Source organism: Oncorhynchus nerka, linkage group LG1, assembly GCF_034236695.1.
Source record: "Oncorhynchus nerka isolate Pitt River linkage group LG1, Oner_Uvic_2.0, whole genome shotgun sequence".
NCBI classification, from domain to species: domain Eukaryota; kingdom Metazoa; phylum Chordata; class Actinopteri; order Salmoniformes; family Salmonidae; genus Oncorhynchus; species Oncorhynchus nerka.
The window spans coordinates 12,534,199-12,547,554 of NC_088396.1; the positions used below are offsets into that span (position 1 = coordinate 12,534,199).

At 44.0% G+C, this 13,356-nt stretch overlaps 1 protein-coding gene across 3 annotated transcripts in view; it reads left to right on the forward strand.

The window, feature by feature from the left end:
• Positions 1-13,356, forward strand: part of LOC115141696 (plakophilin-4) — a 144,640-nt gene that overhangs the window by 2,046 nt on the left and 129,238 nt on the right. The window lies entirely within an intron of this gene.

Sequence of the window (13,356 nt, forward strand, 5' to 3'; positions counted from 1 at the left end):
GATGTAGCTATATATTCTACAGGCATCAGTCCATACCTAGTTGCCATGCACTGTACTGTATAGTCTTTGAATTAAAGGTGCTATCTAGAACCCAAAACGGTTATTTGGCTGTCCCTACAGAAGAACCCTTTGAAGCCAGGTAAAACCCTTTTGGTTCCAGATAGAGCCCCCTTTCCACAGAGGGTTCTACGTGGAACCCGAAAAGGGTTCTACCTGGAGCCCAAAAGGGGTTCTCCTATGAGGACCTCTGCAGAACCCTTTTGGAACCATTTTTTCTAAGAGTCTAGCTCACTAGGTGGCGGTGGTGATGTTTGAGGTCATGTTATACTACCAGCCTATACTCTGAGTCTGTGTGAATCCTCTCTCTCTCTCTCTCTCTCTGCCTCTCCAAGGTCAGATGCATTATGTGATGCTCCTCGTGATGCACATTACCCAAGCCACCCTCCCAACAGCTGACATCTATTGAAGGAATTCGCTTCATGAAAAAATGTAAATAAACATTTATCATGAGGTATTGTAGCAAAGGCTGAATATGAAAACCTTCTTTGTGTGAGTGTTCTTGGTTGGAGAAAGTGGTGTTGCTCTTGCACAAGTGGTCAGGAGGATGTTTTTGTGCAGACCACAATGGGAGACAATCGAAAACGCTCATTGGAGTCTATAGGAAATGGAGCATAGCAGCAACAATGACGTTTGTTTGAATCGTGTCCAACCCTTCGAGAGTTGCCATCCCTCACTCTTGCCTGTATGTTAGGTATAGATGTAGTCCATTAATGCTCTGTGCTCCTCTGTTATTGTGAGACTGTGACTGTTGACCCTAGATGAAGAAAGCGGCATTGTTTGTGTGATCATGGGAACAACTGCTGCTTTTATAGTCTGAGTCTCAGCAGAAACACAGCATGTCTGCATCCCAAATGGCACCCTATTGCCAATATAGTGCACTACTTTTGACTAGGGCCCATAGAGCTCTGGTCAAAAGTAGTGCACTATGTAGGGAATAGGGTTGTCATTTGGGAAGCTGGCCCAGACTGTGTGTTGCTGCTTGCAAAAGGCCCTTTTTAAAATCTGGTTTGTTGTGATTGTTTTGATCCCGCGCTCATGTCAGATGCTGTTTAACAGGAAGTGACATCAGTCAGTTGAATAGTTCAGCTGATCTTAGATGCCCCTCATTGTTGAATCATTCTGTCTAATTCTGCTCTTTCAGACAGTAGGCTTGGGTCACCCTACGTATCGGAATTGTTATTACTCAACCATTTTAGCCCATTGGCCTACATTTCATTTCTGAATAATACCCATTATATAAAGCATTCATTATCTTTGTTTTGCGGTCTGCTATTGGTTTAGTGACATGTATTCAACTATATGTCTACAGGTCATAATCATCCGTGTATTTTTGCTGAGAGGGGGATGTGTGTGAATGGATGCTAATTAATTAAACTACTAACAATATTGAATTAACCTGTTGTTCATGTTGGTTATATAATTACAAACACCACTCCGCTTTATGCAATTACAAAGCAATGCAGTACTATGTAACAACAATGTCGTAATTATAGTTTAAGAGCAACTTAATGTTCAGTGTTACCCATTATTACCTGCCTCAAGCAATCACGTTGAAAGCCTGTCCCCTGTCCAGACAATACCTACACAGTTCATCACTGGTCCACAAGAGCTGAGAGGGTTGAAATACCAACTCCAGTTAGATAAAGTGCATTTGTTTGTTTTCTCCCCAAGTTAATCTGATTCCTTGATATGTTTCAGATAATAAAGGGTTTTTCTCTCTCATCAGATAATGATAAATCCTACATTATGGATACACTCCAAACATGATGAGATATTGAGTAATGTTTAACTTTAACGAATGGCCGTGATTGTGTATGACTACCGATGAGGATTTCTCAAAGCCTTCCCTGTCTTCAACACTTAGCTAATCTACTGCAATGGGTGATTTTTATGGATGTCTCATTAAGCAATAAGGCCCGAGAGGTGTGGTATAAGGCCAATATACCACGACTAAGGGCTGACTTTACGCACGACGCAACGCGGAGTGCCCAGATATACACTCCTTAGCTGTGGTATATTGGCCATATACCACAAATCCCCAAGGTGTCTTATTGCTATTATAAACTGGTTACCAACATAAATAGAACAGGAAACAAGTCGTTTTCTCTCATACCCGTGGTATAATTAAGCAATAATGCACGAGGGGGTGTGGTATATGGCCAATATACCACGGCTACGGGCTGTTCTTAGGCACGACTCAATGACGCAAAATGGTTACCAACGTAATTAGTCCAGGAAAAAAATAATGTTTTGTCAGACCCGTGGTATACGGTCTGATATACCACTGCTGTCAGCCATGATTGTCTGGGTTTCCATGTGTGCCCTGAACAACCTGTGACAGGTGATGAGGCTCTGTACCCCGCTGAGTCCCCCTGGAAGGACACTCAAGATGCGTCCCAAATGGCCCCTATTCCAGTGGAGGCTGCTGAGGAGAGAACGGCTCATAATAATGGCCGGAACGGAGCAATTTCCATGGCAGCAAACACTTGGAAACCATGTATTTTATGCCATTCCACTGATTTCCGCTCCAGTCAATACCACAAGCCCATTCTCCCCAACTAAGGTGCTACCAACCTCCTGTACCTTATTCCCTACATAGTGCACTAGTTTTGACCGGAGCCCTATGGGCCCTGGTCAAAAGTAGTGTACTGTATAGGGAATAGGGTGCCATTTTGGACACATCTTCAGTCACTCTACTGCCTCTGTGGTTCAGTGGCTGGCCATCACTGAATCATAATATCCATTTAGAATGGGTATCCATCAAGAGCTGCCATTACCCTTCTTTTTTTTTTTTTTAGGATGCCTCTTTTTCCGTCAATCCTTTTTTCCCTCTTTCTTTCCATCCCACATGTGCATGGTGTGGTCTGAAGAGAGTTAGCCCAATCCTTGAGGCCAACCACAAGTTGTAGACTAGAGAGATTCCACTGTCAGTCTGTAATATCTATCCCTGTTTTATCACTTGGGCAACAGACTTTTCTGGGAATAGAAGAACTAGGAGCACAAGGTATTTTAATCGGTGACCTTTTCAACAGGATGAGAAGAGATGAACCAACACCCGCACTTGAAAGTTTAGACCGTTGACGTCACTGGACTGTGTACAGTATTTGAATAAAACCCACCATATTGCAGAATCTATGCTAGTCCTCTATTAGATGTGAATGCTCGCTTTCATGTATTGTATATATAATCAAGGTGATTTAAGGATAATGTCCCACATGCAGTCTGCATTCAGTTCTGCTTCTATGGGTTGTTGGGTTGAGGTACAGTGAAATGATTTGGCGAGGCATGTGCGCTGCCGATCAAACTAGATATATGTAGATACATTCCTGAAAGAGCTCCAGATTTCAGGCTTTGATTGGATCCTAGGCGGCTGGCGATAGTAAAGAACACAAAGCATGTCAGCGCTTTGAGAGATTAGGTGCACAATGCCCCCCCCAGTGAAATAGCCTTTCATAGCCCTGACATGCTGAGTCTGAAAGACCAGCGGCTCGCCGCGCTCCAGACTTCTGCAGTGTGGAGTGGACAGCAGGGAACGGGGGAGAGACATTTCAGTGTGAATTGCTCCAGATGTTGCTGACTCACCAGACCACAGTCTTTTCTGCCAGCTCTCAACCCTACCTCCTCGACAGGGAGGAGGAGGATGGCATACTGTTGAATATTTCAAAGACAAAGTGCATGTTACCGTATCACTCGGGGGGGTTCCTGCTCTCTGGTTACTAGAGGCTGAAGACTGAAGCGGACAGGCCGTCAACCCTGCTGAGCGCGTTGCCGAACAAACGGCCTCCAGAGAATTCAGCATCAGTCACTGAGCACTGGACAACATGACATAACCTGGCATGACACTGCGTGATGAATGGACAATTGTTAAGCCTGCTGTCATATCGCCGTAAGTAATACACGTTCAGCTGGGGCCAAAATGGCCAAGTGTTTTGTTCTTCTGGCTAAGATGTGCTCGCAGATGGCTTCATTTTGATGACGGATGTATTTCGTCAGTGTGGTTGGTGGGCCTCATAGTGAACTCTATAGTTCAATGTATCACCTAGCCTTACTCTCCAGTGATGTCTTGACTGTTGATGTAGGTTGAGTGAAATACTACAAATGTGGTATCGGATGTCGTCCCAGAGTGGTGTGCAGACACGCTTGGCTGCTGGATTTGGATTGAGGTGATGGCATCTCCCCTATGTCAGGAACCTATGTTCTCCTCGAGTCATGTGGGCTGATGTCAGAGGTTTATACCGGCTGTCGAGGCTCCAAGTCTAAAACTGAAACCAGATTCAACCTGCAGGATTCCTACGCCTCAGCTGCTTCCATCATGGCCGTTCTTTTCGACCGCAGAAGATTCACTTAAATGTCAAGCAATTTCAAAGTGCTGTATGTTTAGTAATTAACTCGAGGGAAAGGGGTTGAGACATTGAAACTTAACAAAGTTAGTTCAAGTACTTGACATTTACGTTGACATTTCATCGAATGCTATTATGTACTTTTGCTGTGGTTGGTTTTAAGATCTAGTGTTGATGTTGAGGAGATAGATGACTCTTTAACGGAAGCTCCTCGTCAACAAAAGATGGATCAAATTAAGATCCTACATCTGTATGTCTTGATAAAGTGACCAGGTGAAAACGGACACATTTTGAGACTTGAGGAAATGGTGGGTGTAAAAGAAGCTTTGACGAATCAACATTTCCACTGCTCTTTCTTCTATTCAGGTTTTTCAATTTCCCAGCACAAAGTGTTGACATGATTCTGGAAGCAGAGAACTGTCCCGGAATAACCTGCAATTTCCTCCCGCTGTGCAATGTCTGAAAAAGTTGACACTTGGCAGAGTGGAACTCCACTATGGCCGATATGCTAACAGCTATATATAATGTCAGGCATTCGACCCGTTTTTAAAGGGCTAATTTTCCGGTGGTGGAAAAAGTATCCAATTGTCATACTTGAGTAAAAGTAAAGATGTGTTAATAGAAAATGACTCAAGTAAAAGTGAAAGTCACCCAGTATAATCCTACTTGAGTAAAAGTCTAAAAGTGTTTGGTTTTAAGAACAAGAGAATAGACTGACGAGTTTCAGAAGAAAGGCCTTTGTTTCTGGCCATTGTGAGCCTGTAATCGAACCCACAAATGCTGATGTTCCAGATACTCAACTAGTCTGAAGAAGGCCAGTTTTATTGCTTCTTTAATCAGGACAGCCGTTTCTGATAATGAGCCTCTGTACGCCTTTGTTGATATTCCATTAAAAAATCTGCCGTTTCCAGCTACAATAGTCATTTACAACATTAACAATGTCTACACTGTATTTTGATCAATTTGATGTTATTTTAATGGACAAAAAAAGTGATTTTCTTTCAAAAACAAGGACATTTCTAAGTGACCCCAAACTTTTGAATGGTAGTGTACATTGCATTCCAATGCTTTTGATAAAAGTACACGTTTCACCTCAGAGCAGTAAAGTCATGCTTGGCCTACATGAACAATATCTGAGAGAACAATTAAAGCCCTTCTCATCGATTCTTTATTACCTCAGCTCAACTACCTCCCACTCCTCAGCCCAGCGCCCTCCCACTCCTCCCAGTGCTCTATAATCCCATTTCCTGTGGCTTTGCGTTATAATTCATCTTGTGTTTAAGAGTTCCTGTTTCCAAGTGCAATTGGTTTGTTCTAGAAAATGTGTGTATTAACCTTTGACCATAAGAAGAGCATGGCATTTAGCTAACTGGCTAAAACGTTGTTTTAAAAGGGCAACTGAAGGTGATTGGACTGGTTGTCATTTTCCTCGAAATCTAATTTCCCTTTCTCTACATGGTTCAATGCATGTTAGCCCCCAAGTTGTGTACGAAGCTACATTTTGTTATACTTTTCCTTTTTTGTTTGATGCGAAAGCCACCAAGGAAGACTCCCAACACAAGACGTATATGCTGCTCTGAGTTGGAGCCAATTATGTACATAAACCCTGGATTGCTGTTACTACGTCTTTGGCCAATGAAAAGCTTTGAAGTTGTTGGTCAGACACAGTATTGGTTCTCCCCAGTAGGAGAAGTCCTCCGTAGGAATGTATGGAATTCTACAGTATTTCAATGACATGTATTTAAGTATTTGAAACGTGTATGTTTAGCTCACATAGTATAATTTAAAAGTGTGCTTAAAGGTAATAGAATAGATGTGTCAAAAATGAATATAGACATTAATAAATGTATTTCTAAAGCTTCCAATTTTATTTTATTTTTTTACAATAATGGCGAAGGGCCACGATGGAGGCACAGTGGCTTCAACACAGTGGCTTCAACACTGTGGCTTCAACACAGTGGCTTCAACACAGCACCCCCAATCAGTCATCCACTGTATATATATATAATTGGTTGGAACGCATCGGTTTAGCTAGCCTCATACACATCTTGTGCACATAAATGCTTGCAAATACTTTGACAATCTCTACATTGCATGCCTCATCCCCTCAGTTGGAAAGTAAATACAGTATATACTTGGCCTCTTCTGCTGTGAAGTGTTTGTTCTTCTCTACACATATTTACCTGTCTTTGAGAAGGGTTCTGTTGAAGTGAACGAGACATACAATATTTGAAAGAGAAGTTTACTTATATATCCGTAATAAAAGCCAATGTATCATTGTGCTGTGCAGGATTCTCTGTCGAGGCGTTGGAGCTCAGCTTTGTAGCTGGCGGTTGTGATCAACGACGACTTTCCCCGCGGTACGTGCACCGCCAGGCAATTACTTCACAGATGAAACGTGACAGGACGTTTGTTTGCGCCGAAGCCAGAGAAGGGAAGGAACATGGGGACGGAAAATGCGACCTTCAAATAATATTATATAGTCATTTATTTGATTTGATTTCACTGGTGATTTGTGAAATCTCCTTCACTTTTCATAGTTTGCTATGACTTAATCTTTTTCTCAGCAACACTGTTGGTATTGTAGAAGTGATTGACGGAACTGGGAGATACAACAATTGTTAAGGTTAAGCATTCTCAAATAGGGGAATTGTGGTTTTGTAGCCTGTTTTCCCAGCTGTGAGTTGAAGGACAGAACAGAACAGAAGAAGACAGGTGTGCTCCCGCACTGCAGGTCAGGGACGCCCACCACCATGGGGCCTGTTTGAAGTGTTAATGAGCTGTAAAGCTATGGGTGCTATGCTAGCTGCGGCACGCTAACCAGCCCTTAATGATTGGCTCGCCTTGGAAGGACCAACTCTATTTGTAATAAATTAATTACTTCATCCCCATTTTCTTTATTTTTTGAATGGATTTTAAAAATATATATATATTTATACTTTTCACCCATTTTTCTCCCCAATTGGTAGTTACAGTCTGAAACTCCCGTACGGACTCAGGAGAGGCGAAGGTCAAGAGCCGCGCGACCCCCGAAACACAACCCTGCTGAGCCGCACTGCTTCTTGACACACTGCTCACTTAGCCCAGAAGTACTAACGTGTCAGAGGAAACACCATACAACTGCCGACCGAAGTCAGCCTGCATGCACTCGGCCCATCACAAGGGGTCGCTAGAGCGCGATAGGACAAGACCGGCCAAACCCTCCCCTAACGCTGTGCCAATTGTGTGGCGCCTCATGGGTCTCCCGGTCACGGGCGGCTGCGACACAGCCTGTGATTGAACCCGGGTCTGTAGTGACGCCTCTAACACCTGCGATTCAGTTCCTTAGACCGCTGTGCCACTTGGGAGGCCCAAATGCTGTTTTCTAAAGGCTATTTCATGCAGTTATCAGTATCAACCACTTCATTTGAATGGATGGCAGCACGGTTCTCGGTGACCTCTGTTCATCCACTCTAAATCAGTGCGTATTTAATAAGCAATGTTAATGCAAATCAGCCCTCAGGGGAGATGTTGCCAGATCCAGTCTTACTCGTCTTCTGCCTCAGCCCTCTCTTTATAGGGGATATGCTGCTGGTAGTTCCTACTGATGGATACATTGATGGCCTGTTCCTTACCCGAGGTGGTTCCTTACCCCATAATCTTCTCCCAAGTGTTGTTGGAATGGGGTTTTATATGTCTTTCGTCCCTAGTGTCATCTTCTCCCAATCCACTATAGTGGTTTGATCCTTTCCGTGCTGTGTGAGGGCATTGAAGATGGCATCACTTTACGTTAAGACAAAAGGGTTAACCTTTACGATCAGTTGTTTTACACTTTACACCACGTTGCTTTAATCTTTATGCATGTGTAACACTGTAATCACTACAGTAACACAATTTGTTTTTTTTTCATATTATTTAAGGTATTGCTTTGTTATGGCACAGTGGTGGAGTCGAGCGTTTCTTGCTATTACACATTTGGAACAAGGAACAGTCCCCATTCCTGTGGACTGTGTGTCGCGGATAGGACTGTCTTCTAATGAATAAGGTTGTGTTCAGCCGATTAGCTCCCGCTCCCATTGCAGTTCATCATTTCTCCTTGATTGAAGCCAATGGCAGTAATATGTGCTATCACCAATGAGTGTTCCTACTTGCGAGTCCTCAGATGTCTCAGTCCTTGTGAGCGTGTCCCACACGGCACCCTATTCCCTTTATAGTGTGCTACTTTTGACCACGGCCAATATGATAGCATTCGGGACGCATCGTGATCTGCGATGGATGTACGTGGATGTTGACTGGGAGGGAACATGGACGGCAGGACCGCTAGCTCGTAGAAACAGAACAGGAACTGGAGGAGGAGGGTGGTTGTGAGGGCTGGCTGGCAGCGGCACGGCTGTGTGATAAACACCACATGTCATTTTCTCATGGTGTTGTAGAGGGGACCTGACACAGCCCTACTGGGCACTCTGCCCATGGCTGGATGGCAGCTGGGTGCTGGATGCTGGATGCTGGATGCTGGCCCTGTCAATACCAGGGATGGAGCATAGCAGGAGATAAACAAGATTGATGTGACGTTGATACTTCACCGCCATCATATTAAACGCCCCCATTATATAGTAAGTACATTCCACAATGAAATGTGCTCATGAGAGAAAGCACACGCTCGCGCACACGCACACACACGCACACACACACGCACACACACAGAGAGAGATGGAAGTGTGAGTGACTGTAATTGTTGCCGCTGTCATCCCCCTTATTTCCCCATCTGCTGTGTGAACCTACAACGATGCCCTGTTGATGAATAGGCAGGCCGCTAAGCTAAAGCTAACGCTGTCCTTACCAGTGGTGTGATTGATCATTCAGTTGAGGACAGTGAAGGCAGTTCATCGGCTGCTTTAATCAGTCTTAAGCGGAAGAAGCAGCCGAGGTGCTGAGCACCGCTCTGTAATTCACTCCAGACAGGTTACATTGTGGGAGCCAGAACACTGCCAATAGTGGCCCATTGTTATGCTAATGCTTTGTTAGTTTTTTTTACATCCTATTTGTTTCTAGTCATTTCGATCATCTTGGTATTTCTCGCTGGTCCTCTCCATAAAATCTATCACATTTCTACCGTTCACATTGAAATGTGGTAACCACCTGATATGGTAGAAATTGAAAAGCAACAACTATGGAATGGAAAATTGATTCAACTGAATTTATTTCCGCTTTCCTGTCTGAAAGAATAAATAACTTTCAGTGCGGCTCTGATCACCATTTAATTCCCCTTCTTTATGAGCCGTGAATACACGAAGCACTCAGGATTACGTGGAGTGGTATTTCTGTTTTGGCTTTGTTTTGCTGCTGTTTTTGCTTCGGCAAATGAGCCTGTCGTGTTCACTCTTGTGGAGAAAATCAGAGCATTCGTCTTGTTTTCAGCTCTAACAGGGAGAATCCTCAGTTGACTTTTGTGTTCTGTCTCAGCGTGTGGCCACCGGTTCACTTCTTCAGAGACTTAGCCAGCCTCCAGAGCCGACGGAAAGGTTGTGATTCTTGAGGGTTTGCAGCTGACTCGTCTTTCGGTGGGCGTCAATCAATCAGAGCGTCATTCATGACCCCACTCTGTCACAACATGTTACTGATGACATGTTTCAAACCGCTGATGAGCCATTTGGATCAGTCTTTCAGTGAGGCCCGAGGATGCGTTCTCAATGGCACCCTATTCCTCATATAGTAGGGCCGGAACAATACCAGTGTCATGATACTCGTATTGTGGCAAGAAAACCAAACCACTCTTTAGGAAAACAGCCCTAATGTTGGAAACAAACATGTTGTCATCCAGCATTCCCCCCCCCAAGCTATATCACACACGGTATTTTACCTACAGCAGGTTTGTGTTTTCATTGTTGCCATGGGATACTGGTACACAGCCCTACCACAGTATATAGTGCACCAGAGCACAATAGGCTATGGTCAAAAGTAGTGCGCTATAAACTGAATAGGGTGCCATTTGGGATGGATGCAGGGTGAATGAACAGAACAGGAGGAAGTTCCTCATAGGAATGACCACTCATAGTCCTCTGTTTGCAACGCTGCACACTGTAGACATGGATAAAATGCTTGCGCATGAAGTCATCCACTTCGAATGGTGAGTCCCTTTGGCTGAATGAATTTCATTGGAAGAGGGCTATCTGGGTTCTAAGTTGCGTGTTGTATGGACTGCTTTAGGCTGATCTGGTATGACTGTGTTTCCTGCCTGACTCCTGGCTTATCTTGAGCCAAGCCCATCCCTGTACACACACGCTCAGATTGGCCGGGAGTGAGTTAGATGTTGCAACATTTGTAGGATATGATTCAAGGAGGTGTGAGGCAGACAGAACATCTATAACATCCTCTGAAGATGTTCCTCCCTCATTTGAAAATCCCTTTCAAGTCATCCTATTGAGTGGTCAAGGTCTCAGCTTCTCCACACGGCTAACCTCTGACTTTTATTAAGTCCCACATCACCACGTCAAGAGGTAGGTTTTACTTCTACCTCTGCGCTCTTAGGCTGTCCCCATAGGAGAACCCTTTTTGATTCCAGGTAGAACCCTTTTTGTTTCCAGGTAGAACCCTTTTTTGGTTCCAGGTAGAACTCTTTAGGGTTCCATGTAGAACCCTCTGTGTAAAGAATGCAAAAGAGTTCTACCTTGAACCAAAAAGGGTTCTACCTGGAACCAATAAGGGTTCTTCAAAGGGTTACCCTACTGGGACAGGCGAAGAACGCTTTTAGGTTCTAGATAGCACCTTTTTTTCGAAGGGTATGCGTTACATTGTGTGAATGTGTATACAGTATTATTATATTATTGATCTGTGTGTGCATGCGTGAGAGTGTGTGTGTGTGTGTGTGTATATGTGTGTGTACGAGTGTGTGTGTGTCTACATACTGCAGATGCATGCCGCGGCGTGTACGCATATGCATACGTGTGTGTTATGCACGCGGCGTGTGTGTTCGAGACGAGCTCCAGCGCGTGCTGAGATTACATTCCTTAGCTTTTAGGGTGTGTCAAACAGAGTAAAGTGTTCTCAGCTGTCGAGCCTGTTCAGCTCAACAGAAAGCCACATGTTTAGGGATCCAATAGTAGCCTTGTGTGTTCCGCTGTCAAAGAAAGCATCAGGTATGTACACACACATGACTCTCTTTGCCATCCTCTTGAATCTTTGATGTGAGGTAAAACCACAGAATTCGTAAGTGATTTTACTGGGAGATTTTCAAAGGAAATTGAATGACACAGAATTGTCTCAGCGGGGTATTTCTGTGCTCTAGGGCCTATGTTGTGAAGCATTTGTGGAGAACTTGTTTGTGTACAACACATCCTTTAAAAAAACAGATGACTCTAGTCCTGGCTATCTAAGCATGTGTGTTTTGTCTGCGTAATAGTTTGTGCTGGGGCTTTCAGAATACGTCTTTGACAACTACTTAGTAAGAAATATGTTGCAGTCTCGCTATAGCCTGGATAAATGCTTTATTTTGGCCCGAGATACAATTATAATGAATGTCTTTGTTCTTTTTTTTTGGGGGGTTCTTTATCAGTGCTGAAATATGGCATCAGCCTCACTTTAGTGAAGTCTGAAAAGGCAACTCGAGACCATTAATATCACTTTTATTTAGCTAAGTCAATATGCTATTTGAAAGAGGCAATTAAGCATTGTGGGTCTTTGGGGACATTACAGCGGCTGCTTTGTGCTGTGTAATGGAGGTCTCTTCATGTTCCATGCTGACCTGGCTGGCGGGTCATTGCACATGGCTAAGGCACCAATCAGTTGACTTATAGAGGAGTTAATTATGCCCCCCCCTTGTCCTCACGCCGGCTTAAGAAGTCCAGAGGAACAAATGATAGGGGGGGGGGGGGGGTCCTTGTTGCTGGTCCAATTAGCACCCTTATGGGGAAAACCACATGAATGTCAGGTGATGACATGCGATCTAACGTGAAGTGAATGTGATGAGATGTAAAGCAACAGGTGGTAACGTGAAACTACACATGTGAAAACATGTCACCACATGTGAAGTGTTCCAAAAACATGTGAAATTCCCCTTGAAATCATGTGGCTTTCCACACGTGAAATCATGTGGTTTATCCGTAAGGGACAGATAGAGACAGATATTTAATTTAGACAGATGTGGGTTTCCATAGACGTTTAAACACCTTACCTAATTTAGTATTGAAAGTAAGGGGAGCACCATATTGTGGTAGGCTTTCATTCCAATTACTGTGAGTAGCTAGCTTGAGGCAGCTCACAACTCTATTTGCACTGTGCATTTCCCAGGCTTTTAACTTGAAGACTGCTGCTCTGCTGAGACGTTCTGCCTCTGAAATTCAGGCTGATGTATAATTATATCTGAGCTCTGGTTTTCCCCTCCACGTTTCTTTGTTCAACAAATGTGACCTGGTTAATTTGGGTGTCAGTCAGCCTTATGAAGCCTTCTTCTCCGCAGTTCTTCCCTTCGTTGACTAACGTTCCAATGTGTATTTTTACCTGGTATTTTGACCCAGGTGACGAGAAGGGGGTTGTCTACTGTTTGTAGATGGGTAATGAACGGTGAAGGGATATGCCTGTCTGCCACTATGTTTTTTTTGTTGCTTTTCTGTGCTCCCTGGGGAGGAAGCGAGGCAGGAGGCACAGCTTCTATTTCGATTGCATAACAGAAGCTTAGAAGAGTGGCTGCACTATGAGGTCACTGACTGGACTACTAGACCATGTGACCTGATTGGCGTCGGTGGGAATTACGTGGGGTCAGGCGAAACGGTTTCTTAGCAGAGCGAGAGATGCTGAGGATTTTAATAGCTTAGGAAAAAGATTTTGGATTTGACTTGTCAAGGCTCCTTGGCCGAGTAGCCAGTTGGTAGCAGGCTAATAATGTTTACAAATGCTCATTGTTTTGTTGATTCCATGACCCTTGGGGCACTTCCAGCTCCAGTTTATATCATGTGCCCAGTAGATGGTGGGAAGAGGTCGA